The following is a 20,959-nucleotide window of genomic DNA, read 5'->3' as shown; positions in this document are numbered from 1 at the left end:
GTTAGCTGCAAGATGGAAAACCTTTTCTTCCAACCCATGTGCAATACCACTCACAAAGATGCGCTCCACTTGTTATCTGTCTTTCCTCAGAGTGAATTCCAGTTACAACTACCCTCTTGTGTCTTTCACTCAAACAGTTTCTAATCCATTCCTCTACTTCCATGCCTACCTCCAGGCTGCTCAGTTTATTTATGAGCCTTCTACATGGGATAGCATCAACATTTTTGCTGAAAGCCAAGAAAACCATATCAGCACCCATTCCTGATTTAATTCTCTAGTCACTTAATCAAAGACATGGATTTGATTTGTTTGACATGAACACTCTCTGGTAAAGTCATCTTGCCTAGGATCCGGCAACCTTCTGGATTCTAATTGCTTCTCTAAAGCATTCCTTCAATAGAATCTCCATCAGTTCTCCCACCACCAAAGACAGATAATTCAATAAGAAATTTTCAACCTCCTCCCAACTACCACAATCACAAAGTAAACTCTCTGGCCTTCATCAAGTCTATGGGGTCACTCCCATCTCCAATGAGCTACTGAACTGCTCCTTCAACAAACCCTGCCAGTACCTCTCTGAGCACCCTTTATAACCTAGGATGTATCCCATCTAGTCCTATGGCTTTAGTCTACTTTCAATTGTTCTAGATCCGCACAAGCGCTTTCTTCCACACATGGCACGGCACCTACCCCACTGCCATGCCTGCCACAGTCCTTCTTCAAGCCCTTCTTCTGTGAATATTGATCAAAAGCATTTGTTTAGCATTTCTGCTTTTTCCCTGTATCTTCCACGCTTTGCTCCTTTAAGTTTGACAAATCCCCATTTCTGCCCTTCCTTGTCTACCTCCCTTACCTCGGCTCTGTCGTCTGAGTCACAGTCCTTGGCTGGGGCCACAAATCACCCCTCTTTCTGGATCCAGGCTAATGTGGACCCTACGTTTGACCGCCAGATGTCACACTGAAGAAGGGTTGGGCTCTCTTCCTTTCAAGGGCTTCTTCCACATCATCTCCAGCTGGCTTGGAGATCAGAAGACTTAACCTGGGAATCAAGCCCAGGTCCTCTACATGGTAGTGAACAGAGCTGCCTCTGAGGGATTGGCTCAGGCTTTCTCATATATTTTATGGAGTAAAACCAAGATTGGCTCAGCTTGGTTGCCCCTTTTTAAAACCTTACCACTGGTCTGGCAAAAAGAACAAACTGGTTATCCTAAATTTAATGTCAGTATTCCACTGACATTGTGTGTAGTATTCAAAAACAGCCATTTAGTATTCTACTGAATTCTAATTATTCTTATTAGAGGAGTTTGTTCATCCCTGTTTCACGAGGCTGAAAACTTTCAGTATGTTTAATTTTGAACACAATGTGTACTAGTAACAGAATTAAGCTGCCATTTACTAGAAATGATTTCTACTTGCATGTCAACTATGCATTTAGTGCCCTGGCAATTTATAGTTCCGTTATATCACTACAAAATTGCTGCTTCATTTGGGTACAGTTTTCAGAGTGATGGTAACAGATAGAAAATCAAAACTGTCATGTGCCAACAATAGACTGCACTTTTTTTTTTACAAGGAAAAATATAGTATAAATGGATCTTGTCAATAAAATGATTGTTTCTTATCAAAATAAGGATGGCAAGTGCACCTAACCAGAGCAGAGTTTTAATCTGCACAATTCTCAGCGCTGCTCAAAAGCCAATACTTGTAAAATCAGAAATGTTGCTAGAGAAATTGTCAAGGCCTAATCTGATAAAGTGCTCCATTTAGGTGTCCATATCCGCACATGCCCCTGTGGCTCGGGAGCCACAGGGCTGTGCTCCGAGCCTGAGACTGCTGGTTTGAGTCTGGTCTTGGAGAAATAGGGGGTGAGCATAAAGTTGACACTAGTTAAGTTTTCAAGGAGTGGAAGAGTAGCCTCATAGTTAGAGCAGCAAGCAGAAAACCAGGGTAAGCCAGACTTCAACACCAACTTATACTCTTTGTGACCTCGGGCAAGTCATTTCACCGTCTGTTACCTCAGGTACAAATTTAGGGGCTCATTCATTAAGCCATGTTTGACAATTTACAGAGCAAAAAACACTGGGGTAGATTTTAAGAGCTGTGCACACGATTTCATATTGATCCGCGTGTGTGCATGTAAATGCCGCCTTGCTTGCATTTGCGCATTGACACTAGAGCCCATTTTCCCAGTTCATTCCCAGTTCTCCCAGTTAACCAATCGGGCTTCCTAACCCACCCTGTTACTTTGCCTACCTTTAATCCTGTTAGGCCAGACCCCCTAAACCTCATTAAGTAGCCTGCATTTTTTTATTTTAACACATAAGTAAAGTTACACGGTAGGGAACCCCGGCGCACACTTGTGTGCGTAAATAGGTATGTGCAGAAATCATGCCTCAGCCCCGGCCCACCCATGCCCTGCCCAGACCACGTCCATGCCCAGAGGCGTACTAAGGGAAGGGAAGGGGGGCGGTCCGTCCCAGGTGGCACAAGGGGGAGAGGTGCCATTGCCGCTGGCAGGAAGGTTCTGCGACGGCGCGAAACAGTGATGTGGCAGGGGAAACCTCGCCAGCAAAAGCAAGGACCTGCAGTGGTAGAGGCCAGCGGTGCTGCCAGCATTTCCTGGAGCCGGCACAGCAGCAAAGAACAGGCCCAGCTTTGCCACCAGTGCTCCCGGAGCTGGTGGCAGGAGAGGCCCTGCGGCATATCTGGGAACTCTCCGGATTTGGCCCAAAGACTTCGGAATTCTGAATGAATTGCCAGGTCTCCAGGTCAACATCCGAAAACTCCGGCTGCAGAGGAAGAAACCAGGCCTCGAGTGCCCACTGGTAGACACCATATCGCGGCACCGGCACAGGATAGTCCTGGGGGATTTCTGCGCTACTGCGGAGCGCAGAATTTGCGCAGAATTCCCCCCCCCCCCCTTGGCAGAATTTCCATTTTCTGCGCAGAATTGGCAAATTCTGCACAGAAAATAGCAGGGGAGACCTCGGCATGCCATGAACGAAGCTCATCCCACGTGTGCCGTGGGACGTGCTCCATTCGTGGCGAAGATGAAGGCCCTGGTGCGCCGCTCGCAATGAAATGGAAGGCCCCCGTGTGCCATGAACATAGTGTGCTCCGCTCGCGGCGAAGAAGGAAGGCCCCAGTGAGAGAGAATGTGTGTGTGTGTGTATGTGTGAGAGGAGAGTTGGAGGGTGAGAGAGAGAGAGAGCATGGGAGTTAAGAGAGCGGGGGGGGGGGGAATGCTTGAGAGTAGGTTTCAGAGAGAGGGAGCCTATATGAGGGGAGGGGGTGTGGGGGAGAAGAAGGTGAGAGAGAGCAGGAGGTGTGAGAGAGAGCATGGGATGTAAAGGGGGAGATGCTTGAGTGTGGGTTTCAGAGAGAGGGAGCCTATATGAGGAGATTGTGAACGAGTGTGTATATGTGTGAGAGATTGGGAGCTCGGGTGTATGAAAAAGGGATCGTGTGTATGTGAGGGTGCTAGCCTGTGTGAAGGGATTGTGTATGTGTGAGACAGAGCCTGTGTGAATGGGTGCATGAGAGTGAGACATAGGTAGCCTGTGTGAGGATGTATCTGTGAGAGAGAAAGGGAGCTTGTGAGAGTGTGCATGCAAGAGAGAGGGCCCTGTATGAGGGGATGTGTGTGTGCGCGAGAGAGAGTGAAGGAGCCTGTATGAGGGTGTGTGTATGTGTATTAGAGAGAAGGAGCATGTGTGTGAGAGAGGGAGGGACAGAGGGAGCCTGTGTGAAGAGAACGGGGTCAAACTCTGGAACTGGCGATAGAGTGGAAGGAGCTGAGCCTAGAGGTGGAGGAGGGAGATACTGGCAGGTGGAGAAGTTGGGGCCTGAGAGGGCAAAGTGGCCAGGGGAGTAGGGAAAGCGAGTGGAAAGGACACTCTTACAGTGAATTTCTAGGGAAATTCTGCTCAAAATATTTAAAATTCTGCATCTTTAAGTAATAACTTTTTTCTGTATTAATTTAAAATGTAATTACTTAAAGACTGTCATGTAAATTGTGTTATTTTGACCATTTTAAAGTTTGCAGAATTTTGCGTTTTTGTGCACAGAATTTTATATTTTTTTGTGTAGAATTCCCCCAGGAGTCTGTGTGAAGGAGCAGCAGCTGAGCGGGCTCCCTCCTGCTCCCGGTCAGATCACATACGAGCCTCTTCTTGCCTTCGCCGCTGTTGGGATGGGATCCATGGGCGACCCTCTTCTTTCTTTTCTGGACTGCCACGCTGCTCCCCCCCCCCCCCCCCCCCCCGCAGGTGTGCCTTTCATCATCTCCCAGCACTAGTTTCCAGCCTGATCACCTACTGCAAGGGGCATCTTGCAAACCTCTAGGTAACATTTATTTTTTATTATTATTTATTTACTCTTTCAAAATAACTATTCACACATACTTCCAACCACAGGATTTTCCTTTTCTTTGTCCACACGATACTCTGGGGTATTCTCATGATAGAGGCTTTGCCTAGGACTAGACCACTGGTCAGCATGAATGAGAGTGTCTCAGGCTGTGAAAAAGAGAGAAGTGAGTGCGTGATCATGTGTGCATGTGTGTATGTGTGTGTGTGTGTGTGTGTGAGAGAGAGGGAGAGAAGTGAGTGAGAATGAGCATGTATGTGTGTGAATGAAGGAGCGAGTAAACAAGTATGTATATTAGAGTATGTATATGTAAGACAAAGTTTGTGTGTTTACCTTCCCTTATTTCGATACTCCATGACAATCTCAGGGTGACCAGAAATCAAAAGTTTCCAGGTATGCCCTGCGGTGCCACCGCCGGCTGAAGAAGGGAGAGATGGAAGAAGCATGTCTGGGTGTGAGCGAGACACAGAGGAAGTATGTGTGTGAGAGAGGTACAGAGAAAGTGTGTATGTGTGTGTATGAGAGAGAGGGAGCATATTGTGTGAGTATGTGCACGTGTGTGTGTGTGTGTGTGTGTGTGTGTGTGTGCGTTCTCCCAATCTACAACAATTTTATGATGACAAATATGAAGAGCAGGAGATTTTTAAAATCCTTATTAGTTTTAATTATTGGGTGTTATTTGATGTGTCTACTGTTTTGAAATATTTTATCGATGTTTAGGAAATTTTAAAATTATATATTGGGGGGTGCCAAAGAAATATCCTCCCCTGGTAAAAAAAATACTCTAGGTACGCCTCTGCCATGCCCCACCACTTTTTCCTGTAAACGTTTTTGTGCGTGTAATGGGAGATATGTGCATTGTCGTGGGCCTTTTAAAATCCACGCGGTGCGTGCACATCCGAGACTCACATATCACCCGGTTTTGGTGTGTGCAAGGCTTTTAAAATTGGCCAGTTTGGTTTTCATGCTGTAAATGGCCTACCATAGGGATAATGCAAAGCATTTCAAATACCTCATGTTATTTCAGCCTGGTACCATGCATATTTAAATGAATTGTTTAGTATGCAAATGTATGCTAATCAGCTCATTCGTACCTTAAATAATGCTAATCAAATAATGTGGCTTGCCAAAAAATTGGTACTATTTTGCCTGAAGTTAGCTACAATATAACAATTGTAGCTAATGTGTTCTGGTTTTACCTGTCATTATCATTTTCCCCAATTTTCCATCATGGGCAGTAGGAGGGGATTTTTGGTTTCTATGAATCCTCCCCTGGCTATAACCTCACCTTTTTGGGGACAGACTTCCTTGGAATATAAAATTCCTTGGAGCATGCTCACTGAATTAATGGGTTGGAGAGAGTGGGAAGGGGTTGGTATTCTGAAGTATCCCTGCCTCATCCCTGGAGGTTTAGAGACTTGAAGAAGATAAGAAGTGAGATTTGCTTTTGAAGAGATTTGTTTGTGAAGACTGATCAGTCTAGAAGGAAGGGCATCCCCCTGGGAACCTAAAGGGCTGCATCAAAGACATTTTTTCCAAAGCAACCAGCAACAGCGAGGGTAAAGAGAATTATTGACTCTAGAGAAGAGGCCTCAAGGGACTTGAAAATTTTGAGAGTATTTGTACTTATTTGGATTTTTGAAGATTTTCCAACTTTTGACCAGGGTATGCTGGAACTACACTCCAGTTATAATACCCTACAAGGGAAGGGAATCTTTAATACTAACAGGCCAATTCTATAAGAAGTACGGGAGAGCCGGAGTCATCCATCAAAGGGCATTATGGTGTTAACATATGCGAAAAACACTTTAGCGCATGGTGCGAATGCAAATTTTTGGGGTGGGTGGGATCAGGGAGGAGTTTTGGGTGGAAATTAGTTAAATTAGGGGCCATATCATGCCGTGCGATGGTATAATACATGCTATCGCACAGTTTTAACGCCGGAAATAACTATACCTTTTTCCCTGGTATTAAGCTGTGCAATATGTTCAAAATGGCCGCAACAAAATAAATTTAGGGAGAGAGAGAGAGAGCACCTCAGGGAAGGGCCTCACTGTGTACACCTATTTATATCTCTATAGGTGTGGCGTGATAGATCAAGGTAAGGTGTTAGTGATGGTTTATGGTTTTGGGCCAGTTTGTCAAGTAGAGTTAGACATACAAACAGCACAGTACACTTTGGTGAAGATTTGACATCATTTGGAGTGAGGAAAGTCTCAAAAAGATGACATTTTGTACTATGTTCTCTCACCCTAACTTGAACATAGTAGAAATTTCATCTTTGTGAGACTTTCCTCATTCCAAATGATATCAAATCTTCACCAAGGTGTACTGTACTGTTTGTACATCTAACTCTACATGTCAAAGTGGCTCCTAAACCTTAACCACCACTAACACCTTACCTTGACCTATCAAGTGGCCCTCCTATAGAGATATAAATACTTAACTACTTTAATAGCTTTGTAGATAGTCTCTCTCTCTCTCTCTCTCTCTCTCTCTCCTCCCCACTGCAAAGTGGTAACTTACCAATTTCCATAAACATGCCCCTTTTTTTGATAACCAATGCATTATTGATGAATCTAGGCTTAAGTTAGCTGGATAACTCTAGGATTGCCTTAAAGTTATCCAGGTATCTGTATCTGGATAACATATTTACACAGCCATATTCTGAAAAATAGCAGGTAAAGTATACTAAAATAAAACACTTCTGGGCCTACAAACCTGATCCCCCTGACCCAACCCCCTCAAAAAATATTTTAAAGCATATGTAGGCTATGACCCAACCTTCCAACACCCCTTAACCCCCAAAATTAAAAAAGAAGACAAGGGCTATTATTCTGTCTCTGCTACATGTTCCCTGTGTGCAACTTAAATAGATAGTTTAACTCAGTCTTTATTCACAGACAGAGGAGGCCACTTCTTCACCTCCAAACTTTATTGACAGATAAAACAATTAACAAAGTCATACTGTGCATAAACTGAAGCTATCAACAACCAGTGTAATCTGGGCCACAGAAACAGACAGGTAAAATGAGGATAATTCTGCAGAGCTGAGTCAGATTAGCTGCTATTGCACCCGTACTGACCAGTACTGACTGGTCTCTCTCTCACTCGCGTGCGCGCACACACACACACACACACACACATACAATTTTCTGCTTCTTAGAGTTAACCTTTTAGAGCCATCTTCAGTGAATAAAACAGAAGCTGTGAACATACAGGCTGACCACCAACTTTGTGCAGAACATAGCATGAACCACAGGAATAGAAAAGAAACAGAAAGTCTTCTGTGTAAGCAGGACACTGTGAAAGCAGGACAACAGTTAATAAACAGAAAAAAAAAAAAACCTGTGGAGACTGGACACCATAGCAACCCAAGGCTTTCCCCCTCTCTCCAAGATATTTAACATGTCCCTTCTACCCATGCCACATTCCCCACACTCCAGACCCCCTTGGAGCCCACAGACTCCCATCCAGCACAGTACTCTTTTGCCCGCTCTTGGCTGCTTCCAGAATTGCTGGAATTGTATGCTAACAACATTCCTGTCGTAGTCTGGGAGTCCGGCTGGGTAGGCAGGGTGGCTGCGGGTGGAATGGAGGACAGGAAGGGGCACATGGAGAAATCTGGTGAAAAAGTAAGCAGTGAAATATATTTGGAAAGTGTTTGAGTGGGCCAGGAGATGTGTGAGGAGAGAAGCCTGTTGTACAAAGCACTATAGAGAACAGGAGCCACAGGTCCAGCAGTAAAGTGAAAAGGAGAGAAGGAGACAATGGGGGAACCAATAGAGATTCCTCCCCCTCCTGCTTCATCCTTGCCCCTCCCCCTTCTCCTGACCCTGCTCCAGTCTGATTTTTTGCCACAGTTCATCCCTGGGCATATGCACCTCACATGAACCACAGATGTTTGTAGATGGATAGACAGACAGATACATAGATCTACCCTCCACAATAGAAACTCTAGTTCAAGCAAAACACACCTAAAAAAGGCATTTTGAAATGCTATCCCCTGGATTTCATGATTTGGAGGAGCAGCTCTTATGCATTTTCAGTAACTTGGACTATTTTTCTAATTATAATAGAATATATTAACAAATATTATTGGACTAATTAACTACTAATCTGGAATACAAAATGAATGATAACATTTCCTCTTCCAACATTTCTAAATAATGTTGTCTGCTTCTAATACTATTGGGCTCGATTTAATCTGGTTTAAGACTTGGAGAAAAATTTACAGCAAAAAATGTTTTGCTGGTTTGGGTGAATAAAAATGTTTGTATTCTGACTGAAAGAGGCTGGCAAAATGCCCAAAAAATTTCAGAAAAGTCAAACAAATTCCCTTCTTTTGGAGTTTTAGGCTGGCACCCTGCTCTCTGGCACTTAATAAATTATCAGCTTCATCACAATATTCATGTGACTCATTATCCCTTTCTGAGATCTGCAAAGTGACTCTGCTAAAGTCGGCAACATCTGGATTAAGGTAAAGGAAGTACATGGGGCACAATCACAGCATGATGTCAGCATAAAGTATGCAAAGCAAGAAGTTAAAAATGCTTACCCATACCTCAGTCCCTACTTGGCCTCATTAAAATATGCTCTGAAACACAAGCCATGGGAAATAATGGGGGAGGGGAGCAGGAAACAGCATGAACACATGCATAGGAAGTTTCTTCCTTCCATTCCTAATCTTATCAAGGTACAAAGCAGTAAGAACCAAATTCATTGGGTGTAAACCTATCAGCTCTCCTATAAATCTTTTGCCATATCTGTACTCTATCTTCTTCTTAATTAATGAATAACTCTCCTGCTCATAAAGGCACAACACTGACAGCTCAAATGAAAAATTGCACCTTTCTCTTAATAGCCAAATAGCAAATGTTGCTTACCTGTAACAGGTGTTCTCACAGGACAGCAGGATGTTAGTCCTCACATATGGGTGACATCACAGGATGGAGCCCAATCACGGAACACTTCTGTCACAGTTTCCAGAACTTTGACTGGCCCCTACTGGGCATGCCCAGCATGGCACTAACCCTGCAGCCAGCAGGGGTCCCCCTTCAGTCTTGTGAAAGAGCTACAGGTAGTGCCGAAAATAAAATAAGAAAACATTACGAACCCAACACCGAGGGGCGGCGGGCGAGTTTCATGAGGACTAACATTCTGCTGTCCTGTGAGAAAACCTGTTACAGGTAAGCAACATTTGCTTTCTCACAGGACAAGCAGGATGGTAGTCCTCACATATGGGTGAGTACTGAGCTGAGGATGTCCGAGTATGCCCCAAATGTACGCAGACATGCAAAGCACTAGGCCTGGGATGAAATTTGGCCGAGGGCATCCTGAACCCCACTGGGCAGGTGGAAGGGTGTTGGTACGTCACGTTGTAAATAGGTTGCACAAGACAGACTGGTCGAAGATGGAATCTTGTCTTCCGGCTTTATCTAAGCAATAATGGGCTGTAAAGGTATGGAGAGAACTCCAGGTGACAGTCCTACAAATGTTAGGAAGCAGCACCAAGCATAGGTGTGCTACTGAAGTCGCCATGGCCCTCACATGGTTTGCTTTAACACAGTCTTGAAGTGGAATGCCCGCTTGCTGATAGCAAAAGGATATGCAGTCCGCCAACCAGGAGGAGAGAGTCTGCTTACCCACAGGCTGCCCCAATTTGATAGGATGGAAAGAGACAAATAATTGAGTGTTCTTCCTGTGGGCAGCTGTACGGTCTAGGTAGAACGCTAGAGCCCGTTTACAATCAAGGGTATGCAGAGCCTGCTCTCCTGGATTGGAATGGGGCCTGGGAAAAAAGGTAGTTAGTATAATGGATTGATTGAGATGAAACTCCGAAACTACCTTAGGCAAGAATTTAGGGTGAGTGCAGAGTACTGCCCGGTCCTGCAGAAGTTTAGTGTAAGACAGATAGGTAACTAGAGCCTGTAATTCACTTACTCTGCTAGCGGAAGTGATTGCCAAAAGGAAAATCACTTTCCATGTAAGATATCGAAGGTCACAGGATTGAAGAGGCTCGAATGGTGGTTTCATGAGCTGACCCAAAACTAGGTTGAGGTCCCAAGAAGGGGCTGGAGGACACAGCAAGCCCTTCAAAAAACGTGTGACAAGGGGTTGTACTGATATGGGAACATTCCCGATACCTTTATGGAAAGCAGCTACCGCACTGACATGCATCCTGATGGAGGAAGTTTTTAGACCTGACTGACAAATACCAGAGATAGTCCAGAAACTTCGTGATTGGACAGGTAAAGGGGTCAAGGGACTGAGAAGAGCACCATGACATAAACCTGGTCCATTTGAAAGAATAAGATTTTCTCGTGGAAGGCTTCCGTGAAGCAATCAGGACACGGGAAACTGGTTAAGAAAGGTTAAGTGGCTGAAGGATTAACCTTTTAACATCCATGCCGTCAGGGACAAGGCTTGAAGATTGGGATGGCGTAGGCACCCGTCGTTTTGAGTAATTAGAAGCGGGTCTTTTCCCCAAGGGAATGTGCCTGCGAATGGAGAGAGGTGCTATCAGGATCATTGTTCCCTTGTCCCAACATAACTTCACGAGAGTCTTCGAGAGAAGTGGAAGTGGAGGGAATACATATAGGAGACCGGTTGCCCATGATAGGGAGAACGCATCTCTTGGCTGATAGTGTTGGCTGAGAGTGAGAGAGCAGAAGTTGTCTACTTTGCGATTTTGAGGTGACGCAAAGAGGTCTATTTGAGGATAACTCCATTGTTGGAAGATGGAGTCCGCTACTGAGGGGTTGAGAGACCACTCGTGCGGTTGAAAGGTACGACTCAGCTTGTCTGCCAACACATTGTCCACTCCCGGCAAGTAGGTGGCCCTGAGGTACATAGAGTGGGAGAGGGCCTCCGCCCATATCTGTGCAGCTTCCTGCCACAGAAGATAGGAGCCCATCCCTCCCTGTCTGTTGATGTACCACATGGCCACCTGGCTGTCCGTCTGGATCAGGATGACTTGATTGGAGAGGCGATCCTGAAATACCCTGCGAACATATCTGATTGCTCGAAGCTCCAGGAAATTGATTTGGTGTTTGGCTTCCTCTGGAGACCAAGATCTTTGTGTCCACAGATCGGCCACCCGGGCTCCCCAGCCGTGGTTGGAAGCATCAGTGGTGAGAGTTATTTGAGGGCAAGTCTTGGAGGAGATTGAACTGATCTCTCCACCAGGCGAAAGACTGATGGAGTGAGTCGGTTACATGGACAATGGTCGACAGGGGCTGAATGGATTGAGTCCATTGTGACCTTAGAGTCCCCTGCATGAGTCTCATGGCCAAGCGGGCCATTGGGGTGACCTGAATTGAGTACGTCATGTGTCCCAGTAGGATGAGAAAGTGGTGTGCAGTCGTGAAGTGCTGAGACTGCAGCTGGTGTGCAAGAGACACGAGAGTAAGAGCTCGCTGTCGAGGCAGAAAAGCCTTTGCCTGCAAGGTGTCCAAATCTGCTCCAATGAACGACAAGGTTTGTGATGGGACTAAGTAGGATTTGTCGTAATTGACGAGAAATTCTAGTGAGATTGGAGTGTGTAGGGTAAGATGCAGGGACGACAGAGCAGCTTGCTGAGTGGGAGCCCTGATCAACCAATCATCTAGATAGGGGTAGACGTGAACACCTTGAGTCCTGAGGAAGGCTGCAACTATGACGAGGCATTTTGTGAAGGCTCGTGGTGCAGATGCGAGGCCGAATGGAAGCACTCGGTACTGATAGTGCTTGGGGCCTACTAGAAACCTCAGGTATTTGCGATGAGATGGGATTATCGCGATATGAGTATATGCGTCCTGGAGGTGTAGAGAGCAGAGCCAGTCTCCTCTTTGTAGAAGAGGAAGAAGAGAGCCCAAGGTTATCATTTTGAACTTCTCTCACTGGAGGTACTTGTTGAGGGCACGTAGGTCCAGAATTGGACGAACCCTCCCGATTTTTTGGGGATTAGAAAGTACCGGGAATAGAACCCTAGGCCATGCTGAGAATAGGGTACTGGTTCTATTGCCTTGGACTGGAGAAGGAGGGAGACCTCCTGTTCCAGAAGGATGGAGTGGGTCGGATGTTCTCCACGTCAGTAGAGGTGGGGAGTCCGGTGGAATGGAGAGAAAGTTCAGATGATAACCCTGAGAAATTATCGCCAGGACCCACTGGTCTGAGGTGATGGAGTGCCACCTGTTGTTGAAATGGCACAATCAACCTCCCACTGGTATGTGGGGCAATGGAATCTGGCTGCTGCTCTCTATGCAGGAGTCAAAAACCAGAAGCAGGGCCCGGCTGAGGAGCTGCTTGCGGTTTTTGTTTTCGTGTCTGACGAGACTGGGCTTTTTGAAATGGTCTCGTAGAACGAGTTCTAGATGGTGGGTAGGATTGGTGGGTAGGATGGTGGGTAGGATGTCTTCAGGCGGAAGAAAGACTTCTTAGAGTCCTTCCGGAAGGATTGTTTTGAAGAGTACTCAGAAGGTATCAGAGAGAGCTGTCTTAAGGTCTCATGATGATCCTTGAGTTCTGCCATTGTTCGTTGAATCTACTTGCCAAACAGATTATCTCCTACACAAGGCAGGTTGGATAGTCTGTCTTATACTTCAGGGCGAAGGTCGGAAGACTTGAGCCAGGCCCATCATCTTGCCGAGATAGCAGCTGCAGATACCCTGGTAGCAGTGTCAAAGATGTCGTAAGATGATCTGATCTCATGCTTGTCTGCCTCAAAACCCTTGTTAACTAGGGTTTGGAGCTGATCTTGAAATTGCTGAGGCAGGGAGTCTGTTAAGTCTTATATCTGCTTAAATAAGACCCTATTATACTGGGTCATTTAGAGCTGATAAGAGGCAATTCGAGAGATGAGCATTGCTCCCTGGAAGACACAGCGACCAATGGCATCTAGAAATTTCTGTTCCTTGCCTGGGGGAAGGAAGTGTGAGGTTTTGATCTCCTTGCTCTTTTCTGGGCAGATTCTACAACCACAGATTGATGATCCAATTGAGGTTTGTGAAAACTTGGGGCTGACTGGATGAGTTAGGTGGTGTCAGCTTTCCTGTGGACTGGGGCCACAGAGCCAGGATTTTCCCAGTTCTTTTTGAGGAGATCCAGAAGAACCTGGTGGATAGGGATGGAGGTTATTTCCTTGGGAGCATCCAGGAATTGTAACAGCTCCATCATTTGATGCCTGTCATCTTGTTCAGTCTACAATTGGAAGGGAACCAATTTAGACATCTCCTTCACAAAATTTATAAAGGAAAGGTCCTGTGGAGGAGAACGCTTTCTGCTTTCAGTAGGTGAAGGTGGTGAAGGCAAATCCTCGATGTCTGGTGAAGAATCATCAGTCCAGGTATCGTAGGGATCAGCACCTTTTCCTCTAGGAGCTAGAGGAGGATGGGGTGGTGGGATCCCTGAAGGTCCTGGTCTAGGCTCCAAAGGACTGAGTGGAGGCACTGATGAAGGCATCAAAGGCACCTGCGCAGGCATCAAGGGCATTGATGGATGGCTCGGTGGCACCAACGGACGTATTGGCACTGATAGGTGGATCAGTGGCATCGAGGGACGTATCAGCATCAATGGCTGAGGCATCGGCAGAACTCCCAATGGAGGGATGCGGAACTGTGTTTCTCCTCCCGATGACAAAGCAAGCGGGAAGGGCACCGGAGCCATTGGTGACCCGGGGTCCATCAGTGGAAAAGCGGCCATGAGCGCTTCCATCCTCAAAAGCAGTGGTGCCAACGCTGCTGGAATCGGGTCAGTGGTCGGTTCCGCAATCGATACTGGTGTCGGTGCCAGAGGAACCTGTAATCGATGCATCGCATTGTCGATGGCCTCCTGAACCATCTGGTCCAGTTCTTCTCAGAGACCTGGAGCAAGCAGCCCCGGCTCCGGAACAGAAGAAGGAGGCAGAGGCATAGCTGGAGGGACCACCATTAAAGGTGGAGTCGCAGCTCCCAATACCCTGTCTGGTGAGGGTTGATTCGGTGACCCGGTCGCCAAAAAGGTTGGTGCCTTTTCTGGATGGGGTTTTTTCAATGGCGGCTCGGATGATGGCGAGGTCGATGATTTCGCACCCTCGATGGTCCGAGACTTTCGATGCCGGTGGCGATGTTTATCTCTACGGTCCCCATGATCCTGAGGAGGAGTAGAGGGTGTTGAAGGCCGAGAAGTCATCGATGCCGGACGGTCACCGGCCAAAGGTCGATGCTGGCACAAAGTTGACAGTGCCAGTTCTGACAACATCGATGCAATAGACAGCGTCGGGGTTTGAGCACAGAAGAGAAGTTCCATTTTCTCCATTCTAGCCTTGCGACCTTTTGGTGTCAATAGGGCACATTTGGTACAAATTAGGACATTGTGCTCACATCTGAAACACATTACACAGACTTTGTGAGGGTCTGTGATGGACATGGTGCGATTACAGTCCAGGCACCGTCGGAACCCCGACACCATGGCCATGAAAAAATTGAGCCGTGGTATGGTCGACGGCCAGTAGGCCGCGAGGGCCAAACTCGACAGTAAATGACGGAAAACTGGTAAAACACTTACCGGAGTACCGCAGCTTGAAAAAGTTAAAGGAGGGACCCCTATGGGGTAAATTAATTTTTAGTAATTCCGTGAGGAAAATTCCTGTCAGGAATCTCTACAGAGCTCCTTAATCGCGTGGCTACTGCTGCACGGAAAAAAGAAGACTGAAGGGGGACCTCTGCTGGCTGCAGGGTTAGTGCCCAGTAGGGGCCAGTCAAAGTTCTGGAAACTTTGACAGAAGTGTTCCGTGATTGGGCTCCATCCTGTGATGTCACCTATATGTGAGGACTACCATCCTGCTTGTCCTGTGAGAAACCATGTTAGCTCACAACACTATTATACACAGCAAGCCAGGACAGCAAGCACAGAGTCAGTGGGAAATTATTTATTTAGGAGAGTTGTGGGTGGATCCTTGGACCGGTGGCAGATGACCACGCCCCCAGGGGAAGATCCCGAGAGGGACCACCGGTCAGGCTCAGAGTTAGGAGACAGACACATGCTAGTTCTTTTATTAGACAGTATACTGAACCACCAGAGGTGGCAGTAGTGAGCTGGAATGCCTGGCTCGGCTGTAGTCTCTCAGATACTGGAACAGCGATCCCTGGAGGCTGAGCTGTAGAGAAACTGAAATATAGTGAGTAGGCAGCGTATGCAGAGTTCATGGATAGAACCTGATGGTAACACTCACACAATGTCTCATAGAAGCCCAGGAGCTGGAATGAAGAAGGCCCTTGAGGAGTGAGTACCTGGTTCCAGGGAAAGCTCTGAGAGAGCTATGGTAACTCACAGATGTAGTAGGCAGCAATGACTTCCAGGCAGAAGTGAATTCTGAAAAAGTCCAGGAACGAGGGCCCTCGAGGAGCGAGTACCAGTTCCAGACTGCAACCTACAAAAGTAAGAAAGAGAGCGAGGTCCCCGAGGAGCGGGTACCTCTGGTAAATCCGAGGAGGCAGAGTAGCTTGGAAAGTCGTAGAGAGTTCGTTGCCATTCTTTGCTAACTCAAGTTGTTAGCAATTCCAAGACCTTTAAATATCTGAAGCGGATGATGTCATCTCAGGGGGAAGCCCCTGAGGTTCACGCCACTTCTGGTACTTGAGGCGGGGTCGCGCCGCGTGCGCGCCCCTAGACATCAGGTCAACATGGCGGATTGCAGCGTCGGGCCAGACCGGGGACGCTGGACGAGGTCGACAGAGAAACGCCGTGGCAACCAGCCTTCCATCAACCCCGGAGGGAGTCGCCAATGCGGTAAGGTGGGCGGAGTGGAGACGTCGGGCAGCAACGGTCTCAACAGAAATAGAGCTTCTGCTGCCCAAGTCCTCCATCTCTCCCACACCTACCTTGCAGAACCCTTTCCAAAGCATCCTCAATAGATATATAATCATGTAGGAATTTCTGGATCCTCTGTGTGTGTATTTTGTGCCCTCTTACTATTTTAGCCTGCACTATCCACTTGAGGAGGATGCTCATGAAAAAAAAAAATTACTCTGACTTTACTCCTGTCCCCTTGGAGTCTCATATCCTGCTCCTTTGTTTACAGAGGGTAAATTGAGCCCATAGTGACTATTTAAAAATGATCTCTAGGGAAAGAAGTTGCCGGCATCGTGACAGTCCCATTCAACAAAAGTAGGAAAATGAGTAAAAGAGTAAATGAGAGAGTTGCTTTATATGTCATATTTGGCTTCTGAGAAGCTGCCAAAGTGTTCCAGAAGCTATTGTGAGAGACTTTGATAGGTCATGACCTCTACCCAGACAGAAAAGATGACAAGCACATGTCCTTCAGATTAGCACTTCTTACCTTATCCTCTTGTTTGCTCTAAACACCGATGTTTGGTTATATGATAAACAGTCAGCCACAGGCATACTTAATGTAAACAGCAAATGAACTTCTTGTTCCCCTAGCAAAATCTCCCCTTCTATGGGATCACCTAGCTAACTATCCCTTTAGTATGCTCTGAGCTCAGGATGAACTTATATTGTTTTAATGCAGACTTTTCAGTGTGAACAGTGTCACTATCTTAGTACATGGGGAGGACAATTTTCAAATCCATAGGAAAATGGCATTTAACCCATATAAAATTGGTCATCTGAAAAGTTCCATTTATCTCAGTGAAGCTAAAAGCAAATGCGCTGTTCCACAACACATGAACTGACAACCAGAGGCACTGTTGCTGGGGTAAGTGTTTGTATCAGAGGAGGGAAGTAATATATGTAAATTGCATTTTCATCTCCACACACATTATTTTCCATGAAAAATGTATCCGCAAAAAAAGGAGGTGGAAAAATGCATAGATAATTTGTAGCCATAACAAGTTTCAAAGTGAAAGTACTCACTTGTGCCTTCTCTTTGAAAACCAGTGCAAAGTCTGCAGCTAAAAAGGACCCATGGACTTTCACCCAATGTGTGGACAGTCTGAAAATTGCACCCATAAGTCAATAGATTCCTTTCCAGTGAAATTATTAACCATCTGAAAATTAAATGCAAAGCAACTCTCCCACGTGTTTATTTAAATTTAAATCTCTATTGAATTTACCAAACCACAAATCAAATTTACATGACATGAGAAAAGTAGTGAAGAACTAAAAAAAAGCAGAAGACATTTAAACAATAGAAAGAAAAAAAGCTCATTAACATATTTAGAATCTAAAATAAATAAACCTCAATGTGGAAGACTTAAAATAAGAAAAAGTTAACAAAAATTATGCATCAAGGATACATCCTAAATCAACTACTGCTCTAAACATCTATGAGACTGCTTGATTGAAAGAAGCTCTATTCTGCAAGAATCCTTCCAGTTGTTCGGGATCAAAAAAAAGGAATGTAACTCCTAATTGAATTAAACATCTGCAAGGAGATTTTAATAAAAAGGTAGCATCCAAAGCAATCACACTTTGTTTTTTTTTACATGAAAAGCTTACATCTTAGTTGCATGGCATAAGCTACATAAAGCAACAAAGCAATTTTTTTAACATAAACAAAGTCGATTTTTCATATGAAAGAACATTTAGTGTCCAGTTCTTATCTGGTTCCAAGGAAAAAATATCTAAGCATTTTTCCTGTAGGCACAAAATGGGAGAAAAGGTTTAGTAAATCAGGCCCATAGTAGTTCTAGAAGAAACTTCCAATTGGGATTCTTGCTGAAAATTAGTATTCCGCTTTTTTTGCACTTTTTTCAGCACTTCAAAGTAGATTACCTTCAAGTACTATAGGTATTTCTCTTTCCCCAGACGGCTTACAATCTAAGGCCTGGATTTATCAAAATACAGTAAATATTGCATGTGATAGGAAAAGGGGTGTGTTTTATAGTAATAGGCTGTTTATCACAAAGTATGCTATCTTAACATAGGTATTACTACCAACTGCGATAAGTTTTTTTGCACTTTGCAGTAAGTGCCAGAATTGTTGTAATTCCTACCTACAACCACTGAGAGAGAGAGAGAGAGAGAGAGAGAGAGAGAGAGAGAGAGAGAGAGGGTCTAGCTATCAGGCCCTCATACAGGAGAGAGAGAGAGAGCACCTACCTGTAAGGGCTTCATACTAGGTAGGTATTTATACCTCTATAAGAGACCCACTATTACTCGAGGTGAGGTTTAGGTATTAGTGTAGGGGTTAGGGTCCACTTTGACCTTCAGAGTGTGACATACAAACAGAACAGTGCTCTCTTGTGAAGATTTGATGTTCTTCAGAGTGAGGAAACTCACCCAAAGATGAGATTTGTGCAGTGTTCTCTCAACCTAGCTTGATGGACTCTCTACCTGGGTAGCATTAAGCTAGTTTGAGAGAACATTGCACAAATCTCATCTTTGGGTGAGTTTCCTCACTCTGAAGGTCATCAAATCTTCACAAGAGAGCACTGTTCTGTTCCTATGTCACACTCTGAATGTCAAAGTGGCCCCTAATCCCTACACTAATACCTAAACCTCACCTCGAGTAACTAAGTGGGCCTCCTATAGAGGTATAAGAACATAAGAAATTGCCATGCTGGGTCAGGCCAAGGGTCCATTAAGCCTAGCATCCTGTTTCCAACAGAGGCCAAACCAGGCCACAAGAACCTGGCAATTACCCAAACACTAAGAAGATCCCATGCTACTGATGAAATTAATAGCAGTGGCTATTCCCCAAGTAAACTTGATTAATAGCAGTTAATGGACTTCTCCAAGAACTTATCCAAACCTTTTTTGAACCCAGCTACACTAACTGCACTAACCACATCTTCTGGCAACAAATTCCAGAGCTTTATTGTGCATTGAGTGAAAAAGAATTTTCTCCGATTAGTCTTAAATGTGCTACTTGCTAACTTCATGGAATGCCCCCTAGCCCTTCTATTATTCAAAAGTGTAAATAACTGATTCATATCTACTCATTCAAGACTTCTCATGATCTTAAAGACCTCTATCATATCCCCCCTCAGCCTTCTCTTCTCCAAGCTGAACGGCCTTTCCTCATAGGGGAGCTGTTCCATCCCCTTTATCATTTTGGTTGCCCTTTTCTGTACCTTCTCCATCACAACTATATCTTTTTTTAAATGCGGCGACCAGAATTGTACACAGAATTCAAGGTGCATTCTCACCATGGAGCGATATAGAGGCATTATGATATTTTCCGTTTTATTAAACATTCCCTTCCTAGTATGAGGCCCTTATGGCTAGGCTCTCTCTCCTCTTTCTCTCTCTCCCCAGTATGAGGGCCTGATAGCTAGGCTGTCTCTCCAGCAGCTTAAAATACTAAAAACGCTATTTGCACAAATTGCAAAGCCAGCCCACTTGGCCAGAAATCCCACCCAAACTCCTCCCTGTTTCCTGATTTGCATCGCACCATGCGTTATGGCGTTTTCACAGGCATTAAAGGCATTTTCACATGCGTTAAAGGTGCTTTTCACATGTGAAAATGCCTTAATGCATGCGACAACACCATATAGCACTTTGATAAATCACCCCCTAAGTTTGTACCTGAGGCAATGGAGGGTAAAGTGACTTGCCCAAGGTCACAAGGAGTGACAAGATTATGAGAAGATATTTTTGATGCAGACTCTAAATTATCACAAGAAGGTAAATAAAATTCTTTAGCTATAGGAAGTATAGACTTTTCAGGAACCTTTCAAAATTCTAAATACAATTTCTTCAACCTATAAATTGGGGATATTATAGGAAATTTAAAAAAAATTAAAGACATAAATTTAGTCTCTTAGTATAATTCTTCATATTGTCCAACTTGCAATGTAAAACCTCACTATCTTTAATCAAGGCAATGTCCTTAATATCTAATACTTTACAATGCTCGTCACAAGCTGTTATTCAAGTATCGTTTTTTTCAGTCTGTCGAGAATAGAGATTAACTTGACCATGTAATTCCACCAAATAAAACCTTATCAATCTTAGCTGATAAAGAAGTCTCCATCCAGTCCCTTTATAGCAGACCACAGAGTCTGCAAGTTATTATAGTTCGTTTTTCAGGTGTAGGGTGAATAACTAAACTCTGGGACCTCTGAGAGGTAGACTCTAGATAAAGACAAACCCCTTCATTGGCCTTCCTATTTACAGGGAAATTCCCATCATGAGGAAGAAGATCGCGGGTAGAGGTTTCTACCAACCTCCCTACCTCAGCCCCTGTGATTTCTTCTACCACCACTTTGGAAGGAGCATAGTGGTTGGAGCTAAGAGAGGTACAAGTCTAATCAAGAACAGGAGCAGATTCCCCAGGTTCACTGTCCCTAATTTCATTACCTTAACTGTGTGTGTGTGGGAGGGGGGGGGGGGGGGAGCCTCAATCATTGGTTGAGACATGGAAACGGCTGCAGAACAGTTATGCAGGAAAGTCCTTACTTCTCCTTTCCTTTCCTTTTCTTAATCTAACTACTGACAGAGAGGGAAAGTTTTCAACAGTAGGACCTTTTACTGCAACAGGGTATTTTCTTACTTCAGAGACTAACTGGCTTATAAACTGATTGAATAGGAGGCAACAAAGGGTAGTATTAAATTAAGTTTTCACAAAAAAAAAGGGGATTACTAGTATTATGTTTATTAAATTTGATATGCCTCAAATTTTCAACAATCTATGTGGTTTACGTAATAAAATACATACATAGTAGTG

This window comes from Rhinatrema bivittatum, chromosome 2 (genome assembly GCF_901001135.1).
Source record: "Rhinatrema bivittatum chromosome 2, aRhiBiv1.1, whole genome shotgun sequence".
NCBI classification, from domain to species: domain Eukaryota; kingdom Metazoa; phylum Chordata; class Amphibia; order Gymnophiona; family Rhinatrematidae; genus Rhinatrema; species Rhinatrema bivittatum.
This window is presented reverse-complemented; position numbering follows the sequence as displayed.